A 16,927-nucleotide genomic window follows, 5' to 3' on the forward strand; every position below is an offset into this window, starting at 1 on the left:
GTGTGGAGTGGTTTTGGGTGGGTTGTAGGGGTAAATGGGTTAGTGAGTGGATGCACTTGGTGGGCTGGGTGGGTAGGTGGCTGGATATGTGGGTGGTCGGGGAGCAGTCGGTAAGTTAGGTTTGGATAAGATGAGTTTGATGGATAAATCGGGTTCAAAAAAGTGAATGGGGTTGGGTAGGAAGGGTGGTTGGGCATGTGGATGGGCGGATCGGTCGGTGGGAGGAGTGGGTGGACAAGTTGGGTGAATGAGCAGGGTGAGGTGGGTGGGGAGTGTTCAGGGAGTGGTGGGAGGGTTGTGTGGATGGATGAGATGGATGGCATTGTTGGGTTAGCAAGGTGAGTGGAATTCGTGAGTGGAGAGGGTGAGTGGTAGGGGTCGGTGGGCAAGATAGGCTGTTGGGATGTGTGGACAGTGAGTCGCCAGGGTGAGTGGGCACCGTTGGTAGCCAGGGTGGCTGAGACGATTATCTGGTCAGGATGATCTAAGTGGGTAGTTGGGTTGGGTGGTTGGATGGGTTCAGGATGGAGAAGTGCATGAGTGTGTCACGGGGTTTTTAAAATAAATGCAATTATTAAGTGATAATGTTCAATAATATTGAAGAGCAGGGACAATGATTGTCTTGCTAAATCAAGCAGTGATTACTTTATACCGGCTTGCTTCGCCGATTTTCTCAGAACGAGAATTTATAAACTTTCTCAACAGTACACAGCAGAGACTAATTACAAATGCTGATTATTAGTACTGTTAGCCTCTGGAGAAAGTTACTTCACCCCTGACAATAAATAACTAATACTATTAATAATATCAGGTTCTTGCTGATGCGTAACTCCTAGAAGGCACAACGGATTTTAAGCTTAATACAACAAGACTGGCCTAAGTACCAGTTTTGAATAGCAAAACGTTTATGCAAGCTAGGAGCAATAAGGGAAATAAGCTTAATTGTGGAGAAATGAAACACGAGTTTACATTACAGTAAGCTCAAGAAAAAGAACTGTTAAATTTATTGATTACAAAGAAATAAATTTAACGTTACATTTCAAATGAATTCAAATAAAGAGATCGCACTCACTCACTCACCCACTCAAAAGCTAAATTCTTACGCCGAGAAAAAAAACAACATGCGGCGCAGCCGGCCAGCATGTGAGGAAACAGCACACTTAACTAAACTCTTAAACCTAGGAAAATACGAAAAGGAAATACTGGTCAATGAATGTAGTGTATCACCGAAGAAGGGTGGGAGCCTGGAGAACTGTAGTCTAGTGGAGTCTGGGTGCTAGCTGACCTCTCACTCTCTCACTGCTGGAGCACAGAACCTCACTCTGTCACGACAGACACTTGACTGACTAACTCATGGGAAAGAAAGGAGCGCTGTGGCCGCATTTTTAACGGCTAGAGTGAGTGAAACGTGCCCAGAACAAATCGCTCAGCGGAAGCGCTAATGTCTCACACAAAGACGAGCACTTATGACAATGAAAAATTGATTTGAAAAGACACCCGACCGAATGAGCGGTTAACTGAACGATAAACTGGGATTCCACTTGAGTTCGTGGTTTCCCACAAAAGCCAATGTCACTAGCCGACTCGTGACATTACGCCCCATGAAAAAACTTTTTTTCTTCAGAAAAAAGATTTCAATACGCATACATATAAATCCTAACTCAGTCACACAAGATTCACACTGTGGTGTGTGTGCTATCCTGCTACAGGAGAAAATCACTATCGCCAATGAGCGTAAAAACCTCATATTTACGTTAATAGAGGCAAGCTTGAGGGAAAAAACTCCGTGACGATGGTGAAAATCCTGTACTCAGGTCAAACTGAGCGAAAGTTCGCTACATTTACATTAACAACTAATTGTTATGTAGCGTAATGTATGTAATACATAGTGTAGGTGTGACAGTTGTGGTGTAACTGTACCTGCATGTAAAATCACATAATACAAATTTATAGTAAATAATGGTGACGAGGCAGAAGAGAAGGGGCGGCAGCATGCGACAGGAACGGCCAGCTGATCTGCACGGCAATGCTGCACCCGCCAGGTACACCTGCGAAAGGAATTAAGGTGGAGCATCAAAACTGTTATTTCTCTCTCTCTCTCTCTGCCTAGCAATCAGTACTTATGTCATCATGAACCAGGAAACGTAATTCTTGAATTCACAAATTGCTTAGAACCCTTATAGCTTATTGGTTAACGCTTATTAACTAGGAAATGTGCCAGTTCTTGAATTACTCAAATCTCTTAGAACAGGGAGTTTACCAGTTAACCTAACATTATTAACCAGGAAAGGTGCTAGTTCTTGAATTCACAAATTGCTTAGAATGGGCAGTTTACTGGTTAACCTAACTCTACACTTACGACTAATACAGGAAGCTGAGAATCCCTATGCAATCTCAGGCAGGTCACGTTTTAACACCCACCGTGGGTGTGAACACTCATGTGGGTAATGTGCATTCTCCGGGAATCCTCAGAGAGGCCCACAGCTCGAGACGTTCCACAAGGTAATTCGTACACAGCCTCGGACTGTCTCTGCAGGGTTCTCAAACTTCCCCCTTAACTTATGGTATACATGTATGTATAGGCCCAAGATATACAGTGTCCTGTGTGGCCAACGAGTGAGACGTCAGGTCTACACTTTTAACTGGGAGCCAGGCTGGTCCTTGGATTACTCAAATCTCTGAGGACGCCTATCTTATGGAACCCAACATGCAACAGTTGCCCAAGTTAGTCAGCAGTTAGCAGGCGAGACATCAGGTGTGCACCTACGTTATCACTTCCCTTGATGTATCTCACAACAAGGTTAAACTGCTGTAAATACAGTGTCCAGCGTGTCAATCTTGCATTAGCTGTCTTGGTCGTGATAAGACTAGTGAGTGGCATATAATCAGTTTCCAGAGTGAATGGTGCCCCAAACAAATCATAATATTTTTTAACACCATCAACCACAGCCAAGAGTTCGTTCTCAACAGTACTGTAATTCCTCTCGGCGGGTTTTAACCTACGGCTGTGGTATGCCACTGGGAAGATTCCACCTTCCGATTCCTGCATCAATACGGCACCTACTCCATCTTGTGAAGCATCAGTGCGCAATATGAAAGGTTTATTGGAATCAGGCAACTGCAAGATAAGCTCCTTGCATAGCATATTCTTGAGGGTGGCAAAAGATCTCTCTTGCGCTTCTCCCCATTCAATGGTGTTTGGAGCATATTTCCGTAGCACCTCGTACAACAGTTGGGCAATGAGAGCAAAGTTGGGGTTAAATCTCCTATAATATCCCACAAGGCCAAGGAATGCCCTAACCTGTTTCTTGGTCACGGGTCTCGGGGTTTCTCTAACCTTCCTGATCTTGTCACCCTGACACCTGCAGTGATTGTTGCCAACAATATGTCCGAGGAACTCCACCTCACTGTGAGCAATCTTGCATTTGCTAGGCTTCACAGTCATGTTGAAACTCTGGAGTCTACTGAAGACAATTTCCAAGAGTCTGAGGTGCTCCTCCAACGTGGCAGAATGAACGAGGACATTGTCAACGAACATCTCTACTCCTACAATACCATGGAGCACTTGTCTCATGGCACGATTGAATACTGCTGGGGAATTGGTAAGTCCAAATGGGAGGACTTTATACTGGTACAACCCCCTAGGAGTAGCAAAGGCAGTGAACTGATGGCTCTCAGGGTGAAGGGGAATCTGGAAGAATCCCTTCGCCAAATCAAGCTTCGTAAAATATCGTGACCCTGCCAGCTTGGAGAAGATGGCAATGTGGTCACCCATCGGCTCAGCATCCACTTTGGTGATTGCATTGAGCCTTCTATAGTCGCCACAAATCCTGACTCCACCATCTTTCTTGCGAACTACTACCATCGGACTACAGTAAGGAGATGAGGACTTTTCGATAATGCCTGCAGTCTCCATGTCGGCAATTTCCTTGTCTACTGCGTCCTGTAGTCCCATGGGAATCGGATATGGCTTAACCTTTATGGGAGCATTGCTGGTCAACTCAGTTTAATGACACGCAACCTTTGCAAGTCTAGGTTGGTCTGAGAAGACATCAGCATACTGACAGAGCAGTGACCTTAAGGCATTTTGGTCTACTGCTAAGTCAGGGTTAAGTAAAACATCTCCGACAGTCTCTTCCTGACGAGACTGAGCGGTTAAAGGCTCGTCATCATGGTCATCAGCTGGGATCACCGCGGCTGCCCCGGTTTCTTCCAGTGGCCGATCACTATCATCAGCTACTCGTAGGCCAGTCTCCTCGGGGTCTGACTCATGATAAGCCTTCAACATGTTAAAGTGGAACCTTTTACGAAGATTCCCCATCTGAATTATGTAGTCTGAAATGCGCTCTACTACATCAAATGGACCCTTCCACTGCGCCAACAACTTGTTCTGGGCAGTGGGGAGTAGTAACAAGCATTTATCGCCTGGACTAAACTTCTGAAGCTTTGCCTTCTTATCGTAATAAGCCTTTTGAACTTCACGCGGCTTGATCAGTTCTTCCTTAGCTAACTCGCACATCGACTGGAGGCGGTCAGCCAAATCAAGGATGTAGGTGTAGGTGGTCTTGACTTCAGGGTCAGGTTCTTCATCGTCCCATAACTCACGAAGGACTTGAAGTGGGCCCCGGACCGACCTTCCATAAACCAGTTCAAAGGGTGAGAATTTCAATGAATGCTGTGGGGCTTCTCGATAAGCAAATAGAAGGGGAGCAATGAACCGCGGCCATTCCTTTGGCTGTTCGGCGGTCATGCGCCTCAACATCTTCTTGAGAGTTCCAATGAACCTCTCACACAACCCGTTACACATGGGATGATACAGCGTAGTCCATAAGCCTCGGATGGACAGCAACCTGAACGCTTCGTTCATCATTGCTGAAGTGAACTGCGAACCCCGGTCCCTTAAGACCTCCTTAGGGATACCTACAAGACAGAACACTTCAATTAATGCCTCAGCAACAGTGACAGCCTCTATATTCTTAAGGGCCACGGCTTCAGGCCACCGTGTGCTGAAATCAACAATAGTGAGGATATACTTTGATCCATCACTGGCCCTAGGGGAGATTGGCCCAACTATGTCAACTGCTACTCTCTCGAACGGTTCAGAGATTATGGGCATTGGTTTCAATGGCGCAGGACGGACACGTCCCCGGTCAGTGGTACGGTGACATACATCACAGGAACGTACGAGCCTAGTTATTTCCCGTCCCATTCCTGGCCAGAAAAAGTCAGCATGGATGCGGTCAGAGGTCTTCTTTTGACCCATGGGACCTCCCATCGCTGAACAATGACCTAATTCAAACACTGCTCGGCGATACTTTGCAGGAACGACAAACTGCAGTCGAACCTCACCCTGGGGTGTCTGTGACTCATGGTACAGCCGTCCTCGCTTACGAAGGAACCTGGCTTGTCCTCCCCGTGAATACTTAATCACTTTACCCTCCAGCTTCTTACGCACTGAGGCAAGTGTTGAGTCAGTCTGTTGCTCTTGGACAACATCTTGACTACGAATCAGATCTTGCGGCGTTGCGACGGTGACGCGATTTGGAGCCTTGGCCATGGCTCGTGTTACCGCAGCAGCCGAAGTCTGAGTAGCAACATCTACGGCGCAACTATTTTAACGCCAGGTATGTTGCCTATAATGAGGTCAAATAAAAGTTCTGGCATGACAACTGCTGCTGTCACGCAAGTGAAAAATGGAGACGCCACCTGGATACATGCCTCAGGGAACAATCTCACTGATCCATCAATAAGTCTAACTTGGATCTGTCGACCTGTATACTCATCAGGCCGAACTAAACTCTGCTTAACAGAGAACCTGAGGAACCATTATCCCTCAGAACATTTACAGAAACACCTCCCACAAACCCTGGCTGAACAAGAAAGGCAGTGTTGCTGGTGGAAGGGTCTGAGGAGGTAGCAGCCAGTCATTCATGAGATTGCGAACAACCGATGCAGCAAACGTGGCGCCCTGAGAACTAGGTGTCTGAGGAGTCATACTCACCATCTGAGGAGGTGGAGCATTGACTACCTGTGGAGGAGAGTTCATGGTCGGAGGGGGACTCGTGAACTGTTGGGAAGTACCTGTACTGGTAGAGATGGCACCATCGTGTGCTTGTTGTGGAATGAAGGCTGCGTTTGCCTCCTGCCTTTGATACACTGATTGACCTGACTGAGGGTTACGTGGCTTGTCCTTGTATTGCTGCTGCTGCTTGGGGAACTGCTGCTGGTTGGGGTGCTTATTGTACCACTTCCAAGCAGGCTGCTGTGTATTTTGCCCCTGGTCCTTCTGCTGTTTGCTTGGACCTTGGCCATTACTCTGAGAACGGCCTTGGTGCTGGGATTCAGTCTGAGACGGCTTCCCAGACTTGGCAGTATCTTTTCAGCTGTTCCAGGTGTTTTGCTTACGAGTTTGATACCCGTATGCAGTGAAATACGCGTCAGCCTTTTCTACCATTTGGCTGGCATCTTTCACCTAGCAGATCTTAACCTGTGCTATGAGCTCAGCAGGCCACGACCTCTCTAGCTGTGTATGCAGCTTAAGGTCATTTATCCCCTCAAGCGTGGAAGGAGTTTCATCTTTCTCCATCCACTCACCTAAGTAAGCAGTGAGACGGTCGAGGAACTGAACAGCTGTCTCCTTGTCTTGGAGACGAGCTCGCATGAACTGACCTTTGGCGTCGTCTACTGTGAGACCATACACCTTAATGAGTGTAGCTTTCATCATTTCATACGTGAGATTGTCTCCATGAATTCTGTGGGGAATATCGAGGGCAGGGCCCTCAAATAAACTAAGAAATTGGATCCGCTTAGCTGTCTCATCCAGTTGATACATGTCTGCCATGTCCTCAAAACGAGCTATGTACGGCTCGATTCGCTCGCCTTCCTTGTATGAAGGAAGCTTGATGCATGGGGTCGCCAGGACATGTGCAGGGAGAATGCTCGTGGAGCTTGGATCAACTGCACCAGGTGTGTCTGAAGCCAAGGAATCTCTCTTGAGCTTCAGCACTTCAAGTTCATGTTTTTCGCGTGCTTCTCGCTCGGCACGTTCGTGTTGTTCTCTCTCTCGTTCCTCACGCTGTTCTCGCTCATGTTCTAAGTCGAATTCGCGTTGTTTCTGCTCGTGTTCGCGCTGTTCTCGCTCGTGTTCGCGTTGGATTCTACGCTCGTCACGAGCATCTTTCTCACGTTCCTGCTCGATATTAAACCGTGAGAGGACGTAGGTTTGAATTTTATCTGGGTCAGTGAGGCCCATATCTTTTGCTTCCTGTACGTAGACACTGGCTGCCATGATGCTAGCTCAATCTAAATAACTAGCGACTCAGTACTGACTGCGGCTTCGCAAACGAATGCTAATAACACAGGTAAAGAATACAGACACAAGCTAGTGGTGACCAGTCTTATCTAGTTAACTGGCAAAGGATAAAGCAAAAATGCAAATGACTGGGAAGACTCAATAATTAACACAATGGGTAAAGCAACTTCCTAGGAGTGAATAAAATCGTCTGGCGTTACCAAGAATAAAGTACTAAATAGAGTTAAGTACTCTGTGGATTAATAAAGCAGAAATTCACTTGCTAAACTAACGGTAAACACCAGTAAGCTTGTGCATATAAACTTTAATGATAAATACCTAAATATGAACGAGTGAGTATTATCTCTTGAATAGCTTTAGAGCTAGGAGTTAATATCCTGGAATGAGGTCGCCAATTGTCACGGGGTTTTTAAAATAAATGCAATTATTAAGTGATAATGTTCAATAATACTGAAGAGCAGGGACAATGATTGTCTTGTTAAATCAAGCAGTGATTACTTTATACCGGCTTGCTTCGCCGAACTCTCTCAGAACGAGAATTTATAAACTTTCTCAACAGTACACAGCAGAGACTAATTACAAATGCTGATTATTAGTACTGTTAGCCTCTGGAGAAAGTTACTTCACCCCTGACAATAAATAACTAATACTATTAATAATATCAGGTTCTTGCTGATGCGTAACTCCTAGAAGGCACAACGGATTTTAAGCTTAATACAACAAGACTGGCCTAAGTACCAGTTATGAATAGCAAAACGTTTATGCAAGCTAGGAGCTATAAGGGAAATAAGCTTAATTGTGGAGAAATGAAACACGAGTTTACATTACAGTAAGCTCAAGAAAAAGAACTGTTAAATTTATTGATTACAAAGAAATAAATTTAATGTTACATTTCAAATGAATTCAAATAAAGAGATTGCACTCACTCACTCACTCACTCAAAAGCTAAATTCTTACGCCGAGAAAAAAAACAACATGCGGCGCAGCCGGCCAGCATGTGAGGAAACAGCACACTTAACGAAACTCTTAAACCTAGGAAAATACAAAAAGGAAATACTGGTCAATGAATGTAGTGTATCACCGAAGAAGGGTGGGAGCCTGGAGACTGTAGTCTAGTGGAGTCTGAGTGCTAGCTGACCTCTCACTCTCTCACTGCTGGAGCACAGAACCTCACTCCATCACGACAGACACTTGACTGACTAACTCGTGGGAAAGAAAGGAGCGGTGTGGCAGCATTTTTAACGGCTAGAGTGAGTGAAACGTGCCCAAAACAAATCGCTCAGCGGAAGCGCTAATGTCTCACACAAAGACGAGCACTTATGACAATGAAAAATTGATTTGAAAAGACTCCCGACCGAATGAGTGGTTAACTGAACGATAAACTGGGATTCCACTTGAGTTCGTGGTTTCCCACAAAAGCCAATGTCACTAGCCGACTCGTGACAGAGTGAATGTGTTGAGTGGCATTGTTGGGTTAGCTTCGTATATGGCATTCGTGGGTTAGCAGAGTGGATAGCAGGGATCGGTGGGCTGGGTGGGTGGCCGGGAAGAGGTCGGTGGGTTGTGTTGGATGGGTAGAGTGGGTAGGTGGATAAGTAGGTGGGTGCATATGTGGCTGTCCTGTTGGCAAGGCAGGAGAGGGACTTATGTGGCCAAATAACTTTTACCTGTCACTTGGATTTTAGTCTACCGCTTAGAACACGTCGGATAAATATTTGGAAGCCAAACTCTATAAATTAGGGTGATTGTACTGTAATTTGCTAAAACTCCGATATAATCACTTCTCATGGAACTGAAAATGGATCTCTGCACTTGATAATACACCTAATAGTAAGATAAATGAAAGTAACATTACATACGGCAAGACGTGAGAGTAAGCGAAGCTTCATATCTCTGATCCATCAGCCTAGCGAATCAGTGTTTTGGTGGAGGTATGGAGGGGGAGTTAGGGGGGGGGTAGACATGTGCGATTAACCTGACTTCTAGTGGCAGATTGCCCTCTATCGCGAATTTCTGTCCGGAGGTGTACTGTACATCTGTATAAATTTTAATATAATACATTTTTATCTTTTGATAATATTACATAAGTCTTGATGGCAATGCCATGTGATATTCAATGTGCACTGGCATCAGTATTCATGTACAGTACGGAGTAGGCTAGTAGGCTATGACAAAACGTTTTTTACACATTCCTGTATGACTGCAGTTATTACTTAGGTTATATACAGTTTTCAAAATTGCCTAGTACAGTTCCTATTATGAAGATGCTAAAGTACCATATGGTTAACAACTGTCTGGGCAACATCATCACATACAAAATTATATTTAGGCTGCACATGTTTGTACTATACAGTAGGCCGATGAATTATTTTTATACCCTATTCACCCTGTTAAAGTGAAGACCTTGTTTGCAGTTATGATTCTGCGCATTATAACTTTAATGCAATAACAATATAAGCTTTATAAAACACTTATAGATGCAGCCCAAGGCTATTAGAACTTGTAAGACACAAATGGAACCATAGCATAAACTATGTCAAGCAGCTTTTGCTCCTGATCACTACTGTTTTATCTTTACTATAATGTAGGCCATATTTTGCAATTCTTTACGTCTTTCATTATTATAATGTAGGCTATTCTACATTACTGGAGTGATGATGATGCACTACATTATTATGCGATTTTTGTACAATACTTTACAAGTTTAATAGCATACTACCCTTCACTAATGTTAATGAAAAATCAAAACTATATACGTTTCTCTTGAGCTCTATTCTCTAGCTATGTTAAAGCAAAGGAATTTATTTCAATATAGATCTTCTAACTTATTGGACAAAAATAAGCATCACAAATGAGACGATAATATATTAGTATTAGTAAGATGTGATCTAAGCCTCGGTAATGAAACTATCCTATCAGATGACAACTGGCTGTAGATGTCAACTATTAACGTTTTTATAAAGCATTTTGTTTATCATGCCTTATTTCCTAAATTTAATATTCAAAGTTCGGAGCTGTGATTTACTGAATTGAAAATAGTCAAATGTTTGCCCCAGTCTACGAGTTGAGCCCAACTTTGTGAAGTCAGACTTGAGCCTTAGTTTGGCATATGGCCAAGTAAACCTACCTGAGCCCAACTCGGTCAGGCCGTGAGCCTGGGCTAAGACTGTACCAAGCCCGATTTTCAAGTCCAGCTAAACACTTATTCTGGCGTTTGGGCCGAACAGTAGCTAGAATAAAATAAATTCTCAAAGTGACAAGGTTGAATATTTCAACGGACGGCAGGTGGTGTTTTGTTTTAAAAGTACAAATGCCCATGAAGCAAACATTGAACGTGCTTTGGATTTCAGACATTGTGATAGTTTTGTTGTTACAGGTTTATGATTTAGTGGTTTCTGTGACAGCGGAGCGATGATGGAAAGGATCGTTGTTGTGGCTGCCTTGGTGTTGATATACATGATACAAGGACACTCTGTACACCCCCTTAGATCACCGCGCAACCTGATCATTGACATCCTTAACAAATACAACCCACAAGTCAACAAAACAACCGTGAGTAACAACACTGTTCACAACACTGTTTAATTTGGGTTAATGTCAGGCAATTTCATTTTGCTGATTCATAATATTGTCAATTTGTATAACCTGAAAACCTAAATACCAATGCTAAATTAGAATACTAATTATATTTAAATTAAAGATAACATCTGCGAAGCTGAATGGTGTTTCATTGCCTACCTAGCCAGGTAGGTGTTTAAATCAACGAACTTACTGCTCATTCAGAGGTGACAGGCCCAAATAATATCCGATCTCAATTCTCCATCTATGATTCGATGAACATATATATATATATATATATATATATATATATATATATATATATATATATGAGGGAGGAGGTGGCAGAATCGGTAGAGAGGCGGCCTGCAGTCCTAATGGACCGAGGTTCGAATCCCGGCTGGGGCTGGGAACAGTTTAACCTGCCCCGTCCCGGCAGATTTTCCAGCACTGATCCCTCCCAATCCTGGCAGATTTTGGATTTTTTTTTTTTTTTTTTTTTTTTGGCTCAAACCTCCGCTTTCGGTGAGAAACGAGGACAGATCACAAAGGAAGTACCTACATGAGCCTAGAAGTGGTCTAAACAGGTGAGCCTCTATGCACCTGGTACCGTGTTCTGTGAAGGCGCTCGGCTGCAGTCCCGTTTTCTATGGTTGAGGTAAGTATTGAAAATCACTCAGATTAGGTAGATATTTATTAATTTGGTACAAAATAACATGTAGCACAAGAATATATTGGTTTTCAAACAAAAATATAGGTGATATAAGTATTGTTCCATTGAGTGAGCATAGCAAAATCGCCAAAATCAGTCACATATGATTCACTATGACTGTTGTTTCAACATACAGTTCATTTTTTCAACTTACATAATACTTTTCCACTAACATTATACCTATCTTCACTTTATATAATTGTTATCACATATTTACAGGCCTTACGATTACAGTTTATTTAGCGTAATATTAGCGCATATTTACATAGTGAGTGAACTTGCTGTGACTGTTGTTTCAACTTACATTCTCTTTTTCAACTTATACAATGTTTTTCCACTAACATTACACCCGTTTCCACTTTATATAACTGTTTTCAGATATTTACGGGCCTTTCAGTTATATTTAACATAATAGTAGCTCATATTTACATAGTGAGTGAACATGCTATGACTGTTGTTTCAACTTACATTCTCTGTTTCAACTTATATAATACTTTTCCACCAACATTAGACCCATTTCCACTTTATAACTGTTATCACATATTTACAGGCCTTACTATTATATTGAGCGTCATATTATCGCATATGTACAGGCCATATGTTTATAAGGAGTGTCATATTGCCATAAGCATAAACAGTATCAGTAATGTACCAAGGTGTGATATTCCCTGAAACATGGTTCAAGGCACAACCCTACGTTGCAGTCTACACACTCGTACCTTGTGTCTCTCCTCTGAGTGGCTAGTCTTACTGTAGAGTGTTTGCATACATGGAAGCGGTGCTGGGGTTTAGGATGGTTTGGTTGAGGAGGGATGCTACTGAGGATGTGGCGTCCTGTGAGGCATAAGGGAGTCTGGGCAGCAGTGGGGGTGTGGGTGCGGTGATGGGGCCTGTCCGGTGCTTACCTGCCGATATTTTCAAGAGACAGCTCCCTCACAAGCCCCTCAAAGACCTCAAAGGTTCCCATTCCCATGGTGTGGAGGTAGTGTGCATTGAGGCCCGTGATGTTGAGCAAGTGGAAGAAGAGCTTTTTGTACCACTACATCGTGGTACTGGCACACTCCACACTGGAAATCATGGAGTCAGACTTATGTTGATATTGTAGTCCAGTACCGATTCCGGTTTCCAAATGTGGTGGTTCCTCTCATTGCGGTGATCCATTGAGTCTGTGCAGTGCATGATGGGGCAGTATACCACTCACAGGAGGCAAACTTCTATGTTGTGGTTCCTTAGGGTAGCGAGGATGTTACTTGCCTGGAAGAAAACAACCTTGTTCTTGTCAAGTTTTCTCCCAACCTTGACTATATGGCGACTGTTTCTCTTGACTTTGCCACAGATTCTGGTGTCGTGTTGGTGGAGGTACCGAGTGAGAAGAGGGCCAGTGTACCAATTGTCCAGGTACAAGACATGACCACGATGAAGCTACTCCTCTATCACTGTCTTCACCACAGCCCCAGAGAGTCCAAAACTTCGATCTTCTATTATGTCTGTCTGTGCACCGGTGTACAAGACTATGTCTTGCACATAACCAAAACGGTGCCTCTTCCTGGGTATGTACCAGTGAAAAGAAATACTGCCTCTCCACAACATAAGACTCTTGTCTATGACAAGGTCTCTGAAAGAATAGAAGGATGAGCGGAACATATTGTGCAGGCGCTCAAATACCATCCTTATTCCCCTCATTTTGTCAGTGTTATCAGCATTAGCAGGGTCGTCGGCAGCGTAAAAGTGGAGGCGGCTGAGAATTTGCTGGAATCGACTACGACACATTACCTTCCCAAAGAAAGGTGTGCTGGTCATTGGGTTCATGGACCAGTATCCTGGAATTTGATTTTTCCGTACAACACCCATCAAGAGAACCAGGGCCAAAAAGATGAACATCTAACTTAGGGTTACTGGGTAGTCATGTTGTTGGGAGTGCCTGCTCGTCATACTGTGACGCTCGCTTTCACAGCACTGGCTGCTTGCAAATAAATTCATCAATTCATCTGCTCCACAATGCGGCTGACAAACTCCTCACCAAAGAACAGGTGGAAGAAATCCACTCTGGTGGAGCCTACATGGATTCCAGGAGCTGTGCAGCCAGACCGCCACTCCTCAGTGAAGGGGTGAATGATGGGAGTGAAATCACTCCCCTCTTCCCAGTCCCATGACACACTACCGTCTCCAGCCTCGTCCCCATAGTCACCTTCGTTGGGGTGGGGAGGACAGGGTGGTGGGGGAGGTTGGGGAGGTGGAGAGTGGCACCCTTCCCCACTCATGCTCCTCTTCCCTCTCCCATTTCCCTTCCCCATTCCTTCCTTTCCCCACATCATAGGGCTCGTGCCTTCCCCAGACAACACAGAAGGACCATACCTTTTTTCCTTCTCGCCGCACCTTGAGATCCTGATGGTGAAATCCTCTCCCTCCCCAACAAAGAGGTAATACCATGTCCTATGGCACTGTCTTTGTCCTTGTCCTCATCCTCATCTGACCCTTTGTCTAGGGGCTGAAGAGAGGTGCGTACACATGTATGGGGTCCAGGTTGGCCTTCTCTCATCTTACAGTACATGATATGCCGCACCTTCCTCAGCGACAGTACTTCATAATCAGTGCTGCTCGTTTCCTCATCAGGCTGCACGTAATCCTTGTCCTCTGCATCGTCATCTAGTGGTGAATCACTATCGCCTATGAAGGAGTCAAGGGCAGCTTGATTTTCATCATCAGAGAGACCTCGGTGCGCCATGTCCGTTCTGGGTCACTACTTACAGGTGAGTGACAGAGACAAGGAAGCTCAAGGGTCATGCTGGGGGGGGAGATCTGGAAGCGTCCCCACCTGGCAGCAGTTAGAGGAGGCTGGCCTGTGTATATGTACTAAAAATCACATGCGAAATTTGAAAAGTGTAGAAATGACGGACCTTACAATTGCGGTGCGTTTATAAAAGTCAACGGGAATCACAGTGACAAAACGTTTGGGCACCTATGTATGTCAGTGAGATGCAGCGGGTTGAGGATTTGAACTTCACAAGAAGCAGACTTTTCTGATCTACCAGATGACCCACGATATGTCATAAAAGTACCCCCACTAATACCAGTACACCAGTCCTGTATGAGACAGCCCTAGCATGTATTTAACATGGATGGTGGGTGTTAACGCAAAGTGGTGACATGTGGAGATGTAGGTGGACTACTGGACCCCAAGAGGACTACTGGGACTTGGGAATAGACCCTGAGACCTTTGCCAAGAGTCAGAAATGTAAATATATATATATATATATATATATATATATATATATATATATATATATATATATATATATATATATATATATATATATACCTATACCTAATATATATATATATATATACCTATACCTTATATATATATATATATATATATATATATATATATATATATATATATATATATATATATATATATATATATATATATATATATATATATATATATATATATATATATATATATATATATATATATATATATATATATATATATATATATATATATATATATATATATATATATATATATATATATATATATATATATATATATATATATATATATATATATATATATATCTATATATATATTTATATATATATATATATATATATATATATATATATATATATATATATATATATATTACCCCCTGGGGGTAGGGGGGTTTTCAAGAATACTCCCCAAGTATCCCTGCTTGTCGTAAAAGGCGACTAAAAGGGTTGGCGGAGGGTTAGTGCCCCTCCACGGAAAACAACTAACTAAAAAAACAAACAAGAAGCCTCGGACAAGGACTGACCAAACAATGACGACCCAGGACCGGACAAAGGACTTGGTAATGAGTACATGGAATGTAAGAGGAGCGAATGATGAGGTGAAAGAGAGAGAGATTGTCCAGGTGCTTGAGGGTGCAAAAGTGGATGTATGTGGAATAACTGAAACAAAATGGAGAGGAGAAAGTGTGAGAGAATGGGAGTATGGATGGGGTATATGTGCAGGAGTAGGTGAGAATGAGAGGGCAAAGGAAGGAGTATGTATAGTTGTGAGTAAAAGATGGAAGAAGAGCATAAGACAGTATGGATCAGTTGGATCAAGGATTGTGTGGGTAAAGTTGAAAGTTGGCATACAAATGTGGGCGATTGTGTGTGTGTGTATGCACCAACGCAAGATCGTGCTAGAAGAGTGAGAGAAGAGTTCTGGACAAATGTGGAAGTGTGCATGGAAAAGTTTGGAAGGAATGAGAGAGTGTTTTTGATTGTTGATATGAATGGTAAAGTTGGGAATGTGAAGGTGGATGGAATAGTTGGTGAGTGGGGTGTGCCTGCTGAGATAGATGAGAATGGGAGTGCGTTAGTGGACATTTGTGCTGGGAGGGAGTTGGTGATAGCCAATATCCTCTTCAGGCATAAAATGATCCACAGGTATACATGGCGAGTGATGAGAAGGGTGGGTGGTGAACTGAATGAAAAGAAGGCAATGATTGATTATGTGCGTGTGGATGAAAGGATGCGAAGATGTGTAAAGGATGCAAGAGTGTATAGAGGTTGGGGGAGTGGACTTTCTGACCACTACTTGGTGGTGGCCAGAATTAGAATGCAAGTAAGATGGAGGAATAGAAGAAGGGAAAGACGAGAGGAAGGAGTAGTTGCAAGGAGAGTGGAAAGGTTACAAGAGGATGAGAAAAAGGCAGAATATAAGAGAGAAGTGGAGGAACGATTGGGCAAATATGAATTGGAGCAGATGGGAGACGTGGAAGGTGTGTGTAAGATATTTACAGAAGAAATATGTGCAGCATGTGATGTGGTGTGTGGAAGGAAGAGAAGACGGAGGGGGGTGCAAGGAACAGCGTGGTGGACTGAAGAGGTGAAGCAGGCTGTAGCACAAAAGAAGAAAGCATACAATGAATGGATGAGAAATAGGGGCGTGGAAGAAGTTGAGAGGTGGAAGACAGAGTTATATGTGGAAAGAAAGAGAGAGGTGAAAAGATTAGTAAGAGAGAGTAAGAAGAGAGTGGATGAGGAATTTGGCAGGAATTTGAGTGTAAAGTGGAGGGACTGTAAGAAAATGTTCTGGAGAGAAGTGAAAAGAGTAAGACAGGGTGGAAGTGAAGTTAGCAGGGGAGTGAAAGATAAAAATGGTAGATTACTAGTGGAGAAGGGAGAAAAAGTGAGCAGATGGAGAGAACATTTTAAGGAATTGTTGAACGTAGAGGATGGAAGTAATGCGAGTATAAGTGGCTGGGGAATGGCTGAGAGAAGGAGGGAGGTGAGAAGACAGGAAGAAATCAGTAGGATAGAAGTTGTGGAAGCAATGAAGAAAGTTAAATCGGGGAAGGCCC

This window comes from Coenobita brevimanus, chromosome 53, assembly GCF_032717465.1.
Source record: "Coenobita brevimanus isolate Jiangsu-jjx chromosome 53, ASM3271746v2, whole genome shotgun sequence".
Taxonomy (NCBI): domain Eukaryota; kingdom Metazoa; phylum Arthropoda; class Malacostraca; order Decapoda; family Coenobitidae; genus Coenobita; species Coenobita brevimanus.